We start from the raw sequence: 11,614 nt of genomic DNA, 5'->3' as shown, positions 1-11,614 counted from the left end.
CGCCCCGCCCCGCCGCGCCGCGCCCCGCCGCGCCCCGCCCACCCGGCCCGGCCTCTGCCGACAGCTGGGCGGGGACGCGCACGCAGGCCCGGCGGGGACGCGCACGCTGCCCTCTGACCCGGCAGCCACGTGGCTAGAGTAGGGTCTGGAGAGAGCTCCTGCTGTGGCGAGTCCTGTCGTTGGATTCCCGCGGCGCCCCGTGAGGCTCCGCCCTGGCGGTGCTACCAAACCCTGTTCGATTTTAGAATCTTACATTCCTAGAGGGAATCCTAGACCCCTGATTTTACAATTGAGGAAACAGGCCCCAGTAGCATGACTTGTTCCCGCCGCTAGTTGAAGGAGAAGCAGCCCCGACCCCTTGACTCCGGGGCACTGCTTTCCCTTTGGCTCATTTTTGGAGGAAATGGGTCAGCCCTTGCTCGACCTTTGGTGATTGCCGCCACAGGCCTTCCCGCCAGCTAACCCAGCGTGCCCAAGTCCCATGACTTACTGCCAGGAGGGTGCTGTGACCCGTTATCCCCTGTCGGGTTTTATGTCCCCCGGGACGGAACGCAGCCCTGGATCCCGGCGGGCGGCAGAGCCTCTCTGGAGCTCAGACGGGACAGCCCACCAGGGTCTGCTTCTGTGAGGGGCTGAGGCGTCATTCCGGGAAGGTAATTAGCTGGGGAGGGGGCTTGAAGCCGCTTTTGCAGTGTACCTTACCTATGACTGAGGAGTAAAGAAATCCTACAGGGCTATATCAAAGAATGGATGTCCACGCCCCAGCTGCCACCACCAAGCCTTGGTCTACGGCCGAGGGACAGTGATTCCGAGCTCTGGGTGGTGGGAGCCGCTCACCCGCCCCCGCCCCTCTGTCGGGGACTCCTGCCCACCCCTATGGCAAGAGAATTACAACAAAGGGAAGATGGCTGTAATCCTGGCAGTGGGGATTGGGGCAGAGCCAGGAAATCACTGTTGTCATCCTTTTTGTGGCTGCTTCTTTACCCCCTGCTGTTGTGCTTTGGGAAAGAGAGCTAACACATAACTTGCTATCCTACAGAGAAATGACTCTCAGACCTGTGGGTTTTTCAGATCCGTAAATTAAAACAAAGACTGAGTTAGGAACTTAGATTACAGAGTAAAGACTGATTCCTTAAATGATTAACTTTTTGAAAAATTATCTGTTTCCCTTATTTTGCCTAATTTGACTGCAGACAGGCTCTGGTCCTCGGTTCAGACCTTGAGAACCACTGTCCAGAGAGCTACATGGTCAGGATGGGGAAACAAGCAGGATGGCCTGGTGGGAGAGGATGTAGGTGCTGCTACACTATGGCCCCCCTCCATGCTTACTGTCCTGGATTGAGTCACAGACCTTTCTTTTGCTTTAGTTGTCCTCTTATAAAGGATCTAAAATAGATTATCTCTAGAACCCTTTCCAGCTTTAAAATTCTGTGAATCTCTAATTATACTTTTTGAGATCTGGGGCTTTACCTTCCACTAAGTCATCTAGCTGACACAAGGTCACTCTCACCCGCCTGAAGCTGAGTCATTCAGGCTGGAAATCTCATTGTCTTCTTTTCCCCTTCATCTCATTAATTTTCCGTGTCCACACAATTATTTAAAATCCTTTTTTTCTTTCACCTTCATTCCTAGTTACTGTTAAATCAAGTTTAGCCTAAAGCAGCCTCCTTACATATTTTAAGTTCAGCCTAAAGGTTTCTGTGTACACCTTGAACTATAATAAGTGGAGGAGTAAACAGACCATAGCCCACACTTCTGTCAATCACTGAGTTTGGCCAATCAAATGTAGCCAGTTGTTTGAACTTCGTTCAAATAAGACAAACCCTAACCTGTAACCAATCCAGCTGTTTCTATACCTCAGTTTCGTTTTCTGTACGTCATTTTCCTTCTTCTGTCCGTAAATCATCTTCCACCATGTGGCTGTGCTGGAGTCTCAGAGCCGCCTCTGGCTCAGGAGGCTGCCTGATTCGTGAATTGTTCGTTGCTCAAACTCCTTTAAATTTAATGTGGCTGAAGTTTATTTTAAACATTATTGTCTTAAACAAATTTGGATTTCTGCTGTTGCCTAACCAGTCCTTTCTCCTGCACTGTCTGCTATCTCAAATCCACTATCAACACAATTCTTCCTAAGACACTCATTTTATCTTGTTATTTTTGTATTCAGACATCTCGATGGGATGGTGTCTTAGTATGTGTATTAGTCAGGGTTCTCTAGAGGGACAGAATTAATAGGGCAGATACGTATAAAACAGAGTTTATTAAGTATTAACTCACACGATCACAAGGTCCCACAATAGGCCATCTGCAAGCTGAGGAGCAAGGAGAGCTAGTCTGAGTTCCAAAACTGAAGAACTTGGAGTCTGATGTTCAAGGGCAGGAAGCATCCAACATGGGAGAAAGATGTAGGCTGGGAAGCTAGGCCAGTCTAGCCTTTTTACGTTTTTCTGCCTGCTTTATATCCTAACTGCAATGGCAGCTGATTAGATGGTGCCCACTTAGATTAAGGGTGGATCTGCCTTTCCCAGCCCACTGACTCAAATGTTATTCTCCTTTAGCAACACCCCCACAGACATGCCTATGATCAATACTTGACATCCTTCAAGTCAATCAAGTTGACACTCAATATTAACTGTCCCAGTCTGTTTATATGCTGCTATAACAAAATATTACAAACTGAGTAATTATACATTACAAGACATTAAAATTATAAAGAAGAAAAATTTATTTTCTCACAATTCTGGAGGCTGGGAAGTTCAAGATCAAGGCATGGGCAGATTTGGTTGTCTGTTAAAGGTCCCATCTGTGCTTCTAAGATAGCACATTGAACACCTCTTCCTCTGGAGAAGAGTAAAGCTCTGTCCTCATAGCAGAAGGTGAAAGGGCAAGAGTAAAAATTCCCTTTGCCAAGCCCTCTTATAAGGGCACCTAATCCCATTCATTCGGGCAGAGCTCTTAAAACTCAGTCACCTCCCAAAGGCCATGCTTTCCAACACTGTTGCATGGGGGTTAAGTTTCAATATGAATTATTGAGACGGGGACAAAACCATTCAGACCATAGAAGATGGCTACCTAGAGCCCATGAGATACAGTCTCAACTCCTATCTTCAGTTGCTCAAAGTAAATCTTTCATTTTAGCCTGATTTGTTTCTTTCTTTTATCTACCAAACACTATGCACAGTCCAATTTCAAGCCACCTGTGATCATAGTAAATCTGAGGTTCCTGCTTCTTAAATATACACCTCTAATACCATGTCCTCTCTGAGAGGACTCTGTAGCAAATACTATCTGTTTTCAGCACTTTTACATGTACCAGATGGCACTGTTACCTTTTTCACAAATCTATATGTAAAACATATAGATTCACATGTAGATACTGGCTCACAAATTATCTCCCAAATTCATGGAAGCAGATTTTGTACCACTTTTATATCTTCCCCAACTATCTAGTATACTACCATGTACATTGTAGATGCATAGTATTTTATTTGAAAAATAAAATATTTACTTTTCCTGTCATTTGACTTTATCCTCATTTTCTGTGTATCTTCTATTTACCTTCTATTGGTGCCTTTCCGAGAGAATGTATCAAAGTGTAAGGTGAGCAGAAAGAATGCCAGAAATCACAAATTTCTTTAAATATACCCTCCTCTCTAATATACATGTATTTTGACATAGACTTCTAGAGGAAAGCTCTCATCTGTATGACTTAGCCACTCAGAGAAGTGACGGGGACCCTGGAAATTCAAGGTTTTTTAAAAAAAAGGAGGAAAGGGCAATATTAGGTTTAACCTACCTGCTGCCTTAGAGGAAAGCCTTACCTGCTCCTCACATCACACCCCACATGCTGTCACATACAGGCTTGGACAAGACCTAATGGTTTTTTCTAGAGGCCATACCCAAGTTGAGGAAGGAATAAGAACTATAAAAATGACACCACAAGTACAAAGCCTTGACAAGACTAGACTGTAAGAGAGAGAAGTTATCAAAGAAAATAAATTCAGTTGCTAAATAAAGTAAATTCAGCAACCAGACAAATGGCTCTACCCTTTGTTCAATGTTAGGATAAACAGACCTATGTTCAAGTAGGTTTTCTTTTCCAACTAAACCAGCCTGTACTCAGGTAGCCCAGGGCCAAGGCAACAGATAAGTTAGGACTAAAGTCTAAGTCATGTTCTAATTAAGGAAAGGATCATTGCCAGAGACAAGTGTTATTGGGTGGGGGCTGATTTGCAGCTGTGAAATCATGGGACAATCAGAATTACCAGCTGGGACTGTGGTGGGAAATACCATTCCTCTTTTATGATATGCTCCTCTGGAATTACAAGAAAGAAAGAGAGTCAGTTTGAATCACCTAATTCCCAGAGTCTAGAATCTAGTAGCTATAACTATAGTTCCTGTATAAGTTAATTTGAAGTATGAGGAATATGATAATTAACATACATTTATATGATAATTGAAGCAGCCTGCCAAGGGTAATACTCATAACCCAAAGTCAACCTTGCAATTTTATCTAAATTTTCAAGAGAATTTGAACCGAGGCAGCCTGGAATATTGGAAAAGCAGAAGACCAGGGTTTTGTTCCTGTACACCACAGACTTACTATAGGACATTATTGAAATTATCTATCATGTGCATTTCAATATTTCACAGTTTGAATTATTGTAATTAGATTTCTTAATATAGTGCCTAGCATACAGAATATATGCTCATTAAACAAATAAAGAAACAAATGAAAAATCTCCTTCCCCTAAAGGTTGTACCTCAAAGGTGTTGTATTTGAATTTTGGGAAGCTAGCACTTATGGGTACTAAGTCTGTGCTTAAGCAAATGATCAGGTAGCCTTCTCTCAGGACATCTAGAAGATATCCTTTTAGATCAGTTGTCTACAAATATATATGTGACTTTGCTAAGCGAACAGCACTTTTTGATAGTACATTTTCAGATAATGTTTAATTTCTATGTATACATTTCTCATTATTTGAAGAAATTTGGTATGGATTAAGTATCTGGGAGAAACCACTTTTAATTTACCCCATAAATGGGCTCACTATTTAGTTCTCAGGTCTACTATACTCTCTATTCAATTGCATTTGTAGCAAAGTCAAATGTCTTCATATAAATGCCATGTTAGTAACAAGAAGAGGGCTCAAAAGAGGTTGTTGGGATTAGACAAGCACATTGTTACTAAGTTGTTACTGAGCTCTAGTCTAATAGCTGGTGCCACATGTGAATGGAGGAAATGGTGGCAACATATTTTCTGATTATTTTTAAAACTCCTGGAAATTCATATAACTATGTAAAACAACATGATGTGGTTTTCAAATTTTTAAAAAACCCTGCATGGGGGAAAAAATCTAACACAAAAAAGTCTACATTTTTATCACCCTTGTTTTAGTGACTCATCCAACAGGTGATAAAACAGAAGTTCATATTATTTCTGTGCCTCGTCTGGTTTCCAAACCATTTGAGTCTCATTTTCCTCTGGAGGTAGATTTCCTATGCTTAAATACTGACTCATAATTCCTGGTAATTATTTAACTTTTCTGTCCAGGAGAAAGACTCTCAGATGGCCCCCAATGACCCATGTCTCCTACTGTTCATGTGTAATCTTCTCTTGAATGAGGACAAGAGCTATAACTTGCTTTTTAACCAATTAAATATGTCAAAGGTGTTAGGGTATCACTTTCATGTCTACGAAAGATTGTGACTTTTGTCATGCTGGCAGACTCTCCCTCTTGCTGGCTTTTATGAAACAAGTTGTCATGTTGGGGAGGCCCACATGGCATGGAACTGAGGATATTCACTGTCAATCATCAGTTAGGAATCCAGGCCCTCAATTCAATATCCCAAAGGAACTGAATCCTGCCAACAACCACCTACATGAATATAGAAGCAGATCCTTTCTCTATCAAGCCTTCAGATGAGACCCTAGCCCTGGCCAACACATTGAATTGCAGCTTTGTGAGAAACCTTAAAACAGAGGCCCCCACTAAGCCATGCCCTGATTTACAGAAAATATGAAGTTGTTTAAGCCATTACGTTTTTGATCATTTGTTGTATGGTGATAGATAACTAATACATCAGATCCTATTTTTCTCATCTCTAAAATAGGAAAGAATAGTATTCTCCCCTGCCCCAACATCTGCTGTTTTGAGAGTTGAATGAATTAATATCTTTAAAGTACTTAGAACAGTGCCTGGCACATGTGAGCACTCAATAATGTTAGGTGTCTTTTCCTCAGTCAGATCCTAGAGGTAGTCAAGTATCTTAGCAAAGAAGGGTAGTAGACAGAAGCAAAAGGGGCTGTCTTTGTGCAGCTTCAAGTTCAAGTGACGAATTGTGACATTATTTTAGGCAAAGGAAAGTTCTTTCCCACTTGTGTTCCACCATGGGGCAACTTTGCTGCAGAGCCTGATAGAACTACAGGGGCGCTACAGAAGCCAGGGGAACTGTGCCCTTATCAGAATAGCTGGTTGGCCTTGCCCTCGATGGACTGGGCAGTGACAAGGAGGCCCGAGCACAAGATCATAGGTGGATTTATTCTTGAGCATTTCTAACAAGATCTCTGGAAAAACTCAGAAACAACTGAGTCAGCCTGTGCAATGGGCCTCTGAGAGATATTGAGTCTACTCATTAAGATTTGTAGCGGAAGCCAGGTGCAGTGGCTCACACCTTAATCCACACTTTGGGAGGCCAAGGTGGGTGGACCACTTGAGGTTAAGAGTTCAAGACCAGCCTGGCCAACATGGTGAAACCTCATCTCTACTAAAAATATAAAATTAGCCGGGGTAAGTGGCACACACCTGTAATGCCAGCTACACAGAAGGCTAAGGCAGGAGAATCGCTTGAACCCAGGAGGCAGAGGTTGCAGTGAGCTGAGATTGTGCCACTGTACTCCAGCCTGGGTGACAAAGCAGGACTCCATCTCAAAAAAAAAAAAAAAATTGTAGCTGAAACCTGTTAAGCCTTGTACTTAAGCAAGGCTGATAATCCCAGTAGGTGAAGGGACAGGGTCTGTTGTCTATCTAGTTTATTCCTGTATTCCCAGAGCCTAGGGGAATATGATATACTCAATGTTAAATAAATGTTGGTTAAATGACGTTTGTGTTACACCAATAATTGTAAATTGTTGTTGCTTCATATTTTGAGATGGCAGCACACTTTTCATAGACCTTTCTCTGACCTTACATTTTACAGTAAAGGAAAGAAAATGCATTATTACATTGAGATAGAAGCTTACCTGCACACAGCTACTTTGGGACATTTCAGGGAACAGAAGCAAGGTGGTCTTCAAGGTCAATGGATTTTTTCCACTCCACTGAAATATCTAAGGTGACAAGCAAGCTAAGCTAATTTGTCTTTCTAAGACAGATTATTTCCTGAATAAATAAAGTATCTAGCATTACTTTCATTTATCCTTAGTTACACAAAGTGATTCAGGATGTATTTAGAGTATCAAAGATGGGACTGGAACAGGAGAAAGAAATGTGTATATGCAAGTCAATAATTATGGGTTGATATTAATATTGTTCAATGTAAATCAAGTTGTTGCAGTAAGAAAGACTCTATCACATAAGCCTTGAAAGTAAAAATTGTAGATTTGGGGGAGTTTTTCCACCAAAAGAAGAATTGGATGTCTTCCAGAGCATCAAGGAATGGTAAGACCTAAAAAGAAACTCACTTTCTAAATTGAAAATCACTTTCTAATTTGCTTCTCCACTATTCAAAGGGTTAAAGGTAAGCATGCTCTCCATTCCTATCAGCTTACAAAGCTGAAGCTAGTACCTGGCAAATGGCCCCCTGATTCATCTCTAAACTGACATCTTCTGTGGGAAAACAAAACTTTAGGAAAGCTATCTTTTCTTTTCTTCTTCCTCCAAGTTGGGAAATCTGAGGTCTCTCCAGTGGTGGGTATTGAAAGACAAGTCATCTGGGTGGAGCACAATGTTATCAATTTGTTCCTTTGGTAATTTATGAGGTCTTGTGGAATCACCTATTAAAAGCAACCCTGAAATGAGCAGTATTTTGTTTAGAATAATGGACAGTTGGTAGCAGAAGAGGATCTGAGGCATGGGAGTAGGAGATTTCAGGGGCCTCAAGATGGTGAAAGAATTAAAAGGGAAGATGGAGGCCTCCAAAGTCTAGCCCTGTATGTGAACTTTCTATTTGTTGCTAAGTCTTGAGAAGCAAAGTCTTCCACCCAATAGCCTTTCTGTTTCTCTGTTTCTTTTTCCTCTGCTTCCGAATCTGTGTCTGTTTCTTTTTTTAAATGTGAATTACATAGTAATATGTGACATATCAAAACTACACAGGTTGCAACTCTGACATCATCATCCTCAATTTGCCTTGACACCCTGGAGCAAATTTTTAATCCATGTAGAAGTTTCATTGGGTATCTGGATGCAAAGGAAGAACCAAAGTATTTACCCTTAATATCCTTTTTATAGAAATCCTGGAGCCAGCTGATTGGCATTTAATGCCCCCTGAAGCATTATGACTTTTCATATTACTCATATTTCATAAATAGAAAGGGCAATAAAATCAATTTCTGAGCCAGAACCAGAGTCTAGGACCACTGACTCCCACATAATGTGATTTAATTAGCAAGATATTGAGAACAAACACACTCAAACAAAAACTAGATTAACTTTACATTGACTTGCAGTTTGCTTATAAGATGCTTAGTTTCATTTCCAACCTGAAATGGAAAGATCTAAAGCAAGCCCACGTGAGTCATACATTAAAGCCTATGTCACCACAACCCAAATGCCTTTGTCATCTTCTCTGGGTGTTTAATTTGTCCCCAAGTCTTTCTCAGACACTCCAGAGCTGAATTAGCTTGCCACACCCTGATTCTGCTCACCCACTTCTCAGTTTATCTTATGCAGAGAAATATTATAAACAACATATGCTTCTATTTATTTCCCTCCTTAGTGAGGTCACACAATAATATTCCTCAGAGAAACAGAACAGTCTAATGCCTCAGTGCTAAGATAACTTTGGTTGCTTCCCACATTTGGTTAAATGCTTTTAATGTTTATAAAAGAACATAAACATTTGTGAAGTAGTGGGGGAAAGACTTCAGAAAGAAACAGAAGGCAAATTTTACAGAGCTAGATGATGCGACGAAGTACATCAGAGTAAATGCACATGATCTAATTGTGTTGTGCAAACTCACGGTTTAGAAGACCCTGACTTGGCATAATAACAGCAACATGAAAGCTTCCTTGAGTCTACCTAAGAAGTCTGAAAATATATGGATCTTCAAATCTGGGATAGAGTGGGGACGGCAGGGAAGTGGATGATAAATAATCTGCTGAGAAGAGGGATCTATCACCAAGGCTGGAGTGCAGTGGCGTGATCTCGGCTCACTGCAACCTCCTCCACCTTTCAGGTTCAAGCAATTCTCTTGTCTCAGCCTACTGAGTAGCTGAGATTACAGGTGTGCCCCACCACACCTGGCTGATTTTTGTATTTTTAATAAAGACGGATTTCATCATGTTGGCCAGGCTGGTCTCAAACTCCTGACCTCAAGTGATCTGCCCACCTAGGCTGATCTCAAACTCCTGACCTCAAGTGATCTGCCCACCTAGGTCTCCTGAAGTGCTGGATTACAGGCATGAGCCACTGTGCCCAGCCAAGAAAGTCCTTTTTATTGCTTATGGGGTCCTATGACATAAGGAAAGCTGTGAATATCCACAATAACTTCCAGCCTCAGCCAGGTTTTTTTTCAGTAAGAGCAGGTGCCGGGAACCAGAAGGGCTGAAACAAGATCACACAACAAGTTGGGAAAAATATTTCTACTTTTTACCTTCTGCTCTTGCCTTAGGACTTGAAGTGCTGGCTTCGATACAGTTCTTTTACTTTGCTGCTTTCACTAGCAGAGGCAAGTTCTTCCCCCAAAAAGTTGTGAGTCCATTTTGATAAGTACAACTGAACTAAGTTAATTTTAGGTGAAGTGCAACCCCCCCTATATTTGTGTAATGCATTTAAAATGATTTCAAACCATTTTTTATAACCAGTTTTAAGTTCACTATCAATCTCGTGAATTACTCAAGTTATCTCTACTTTGCATTTGGAGAAATAGGGACAATGAGCATTTAAGCAAGACACCCAAAGTCTCACAACATAGAACTGGATGTACGGCTGTGGTCTCCTGATTCCGTATTTGTTCTTTTTCAGGAATATCTGAGTTCACCAAAAAACAAAACAAAACAAGAAAATAAGTTAGATCTTACAGATTATTAATCCTTTTATTTTATTTGATAAATGCAGACAGCAAATGCCTGTCTGAAGCCAGAGTGTTAATCATTAGCAGTGTCAGAATAGCTGTAGCAGACTTACTGTTTGGCACCCATACCTCTGTGATGTAGCACCTTGCATAAAAACAGCAAAATGTCATATGGTCCCGATGCTTCCATTTTGAGAATGTTTAGATGGCTATCCTTCTGGAATTGTGGAGTCCACAACTTGCAAATCCAAATAAAGTGACCATGTATGGCTTATTTCTATATTGTTGCTACACGTCACATATAGGCTGATTAAAGATCAAATTTCCTTGCTTGTAAATAAAATTGTGGCATCTCAAGGTAAAACAAAATTGTTTAAACTAATGAGATTGTGTGTGCATGAAGAGAAGAAGAGCAGGGATAGATAATTAAAGGAGACTTTGGTGGTGACAAGATTAGGAACTAGGTTCTTGAACTTACCCTACAGACATCTGGGGTTTGTGAGCCAAGGACAAGAGTTTAGTGAGTTGGGAGAGACATCTGTGGTAACTATGGGGACAAGTAGAGCCTAGAAGGGGAAACAAAGCAAAATACTTTCTTCACATGTTTACAGTGGTGTTCAGATTGAGGTGGATTAGAAAGATAGTTTCTATCTTAGATTGAAAGGCACCTCAAGAAGCCATCTCTATTTTGATTTTTTAATGTATTTTTAATTTAGGGAACAATAGCCTTATTTGTCTCATTTTATACATAAATTCATTTAAGTGATCAACCATGCTATAATAGGGTTCTACTATAAATCATATGAGAAACAAACATTACTTACTATTTTTTAACACAGGAAAAAAGTCTTTAAGATCATATTTGGAAATATGACATTTAAGGTTTTAAAAATTTTTTAATAAAAATTCCAAGAAAAAAATTTCATTTACATGAGCTGCAAGAAAAGTAAGATACTTAGTGATATGGTATGGATCTGTGTCCCCACCCAAATCTCATGTTCAATAGATTGTAATTCCCAATATTGGATATGGGGCCTGGATGTTCCCCTGGGTACTGTGTTACAATAGTGAGTATATGCTCAAGAGATTTGGTTGTTTAAAAATGTGTGGCACCTCCTCCCTCTCTCTCGGCCCTGCTCCTGCTATGTAAGAGGCCTGCTCCCTCTTTGTCTTCCACCATTCTTGGAAGTTCTCTGAGGCCTCCACAGAAGCAGAAGCCGCTATGCTTCCTGTACAGTCTGCAGAGCCATGAGACAGTGAATTCTCTTTTCTTTATAAATTACCCAGTCTCAGGTATTTCTTTATAGCAATGCAAGAACAGACTAATACACTTAGGAATAAACTTAACTAAGAAAGTGAAAGATCTCTACACTGAAAAACTAT

At 40.9% G+C, this 11,614-nt stretch overlaps 1 long non-coding RNA gene across 1 annotated transcript in view; it reads left to right on the top strand.

Moving 5' to 3' along the window:
• The first annotated feature begins 93 nt into the window (after window positions 1–93).
• The window catches only part of LOC126952651 (uncharacterized), a 54,862-nt gene continuing 43,341 nt past the window's right edge, over window positions 94–11,614 (top strand). The window contains exon 1 of the long non-coding RNA XR_007724988.1: window positions 94–653. This is a non-coding gene — a long non-coding RNA (uncharacterized LOC126952651). The remainder of the gene's footprint in view (window positions 654–11,614) is intronic.

This window comes from Macaca thibetana, chromosome 4 (assembly GCF_024542745.1).
Source record: "Macaca thibetana thibetana isolate TM-01 chromosome 4, ASM2454274v1, whole genome shotgun sequence".
Lineage (NCBI taxonomy): Eukaryota > Metazoa > Chordata > Mammalia > Primates > Cercopithecidae > Macaca > Macaca thibetana.
This window is presented reverse-complemented; position numbering and strand designations above follow the sequence as displayed.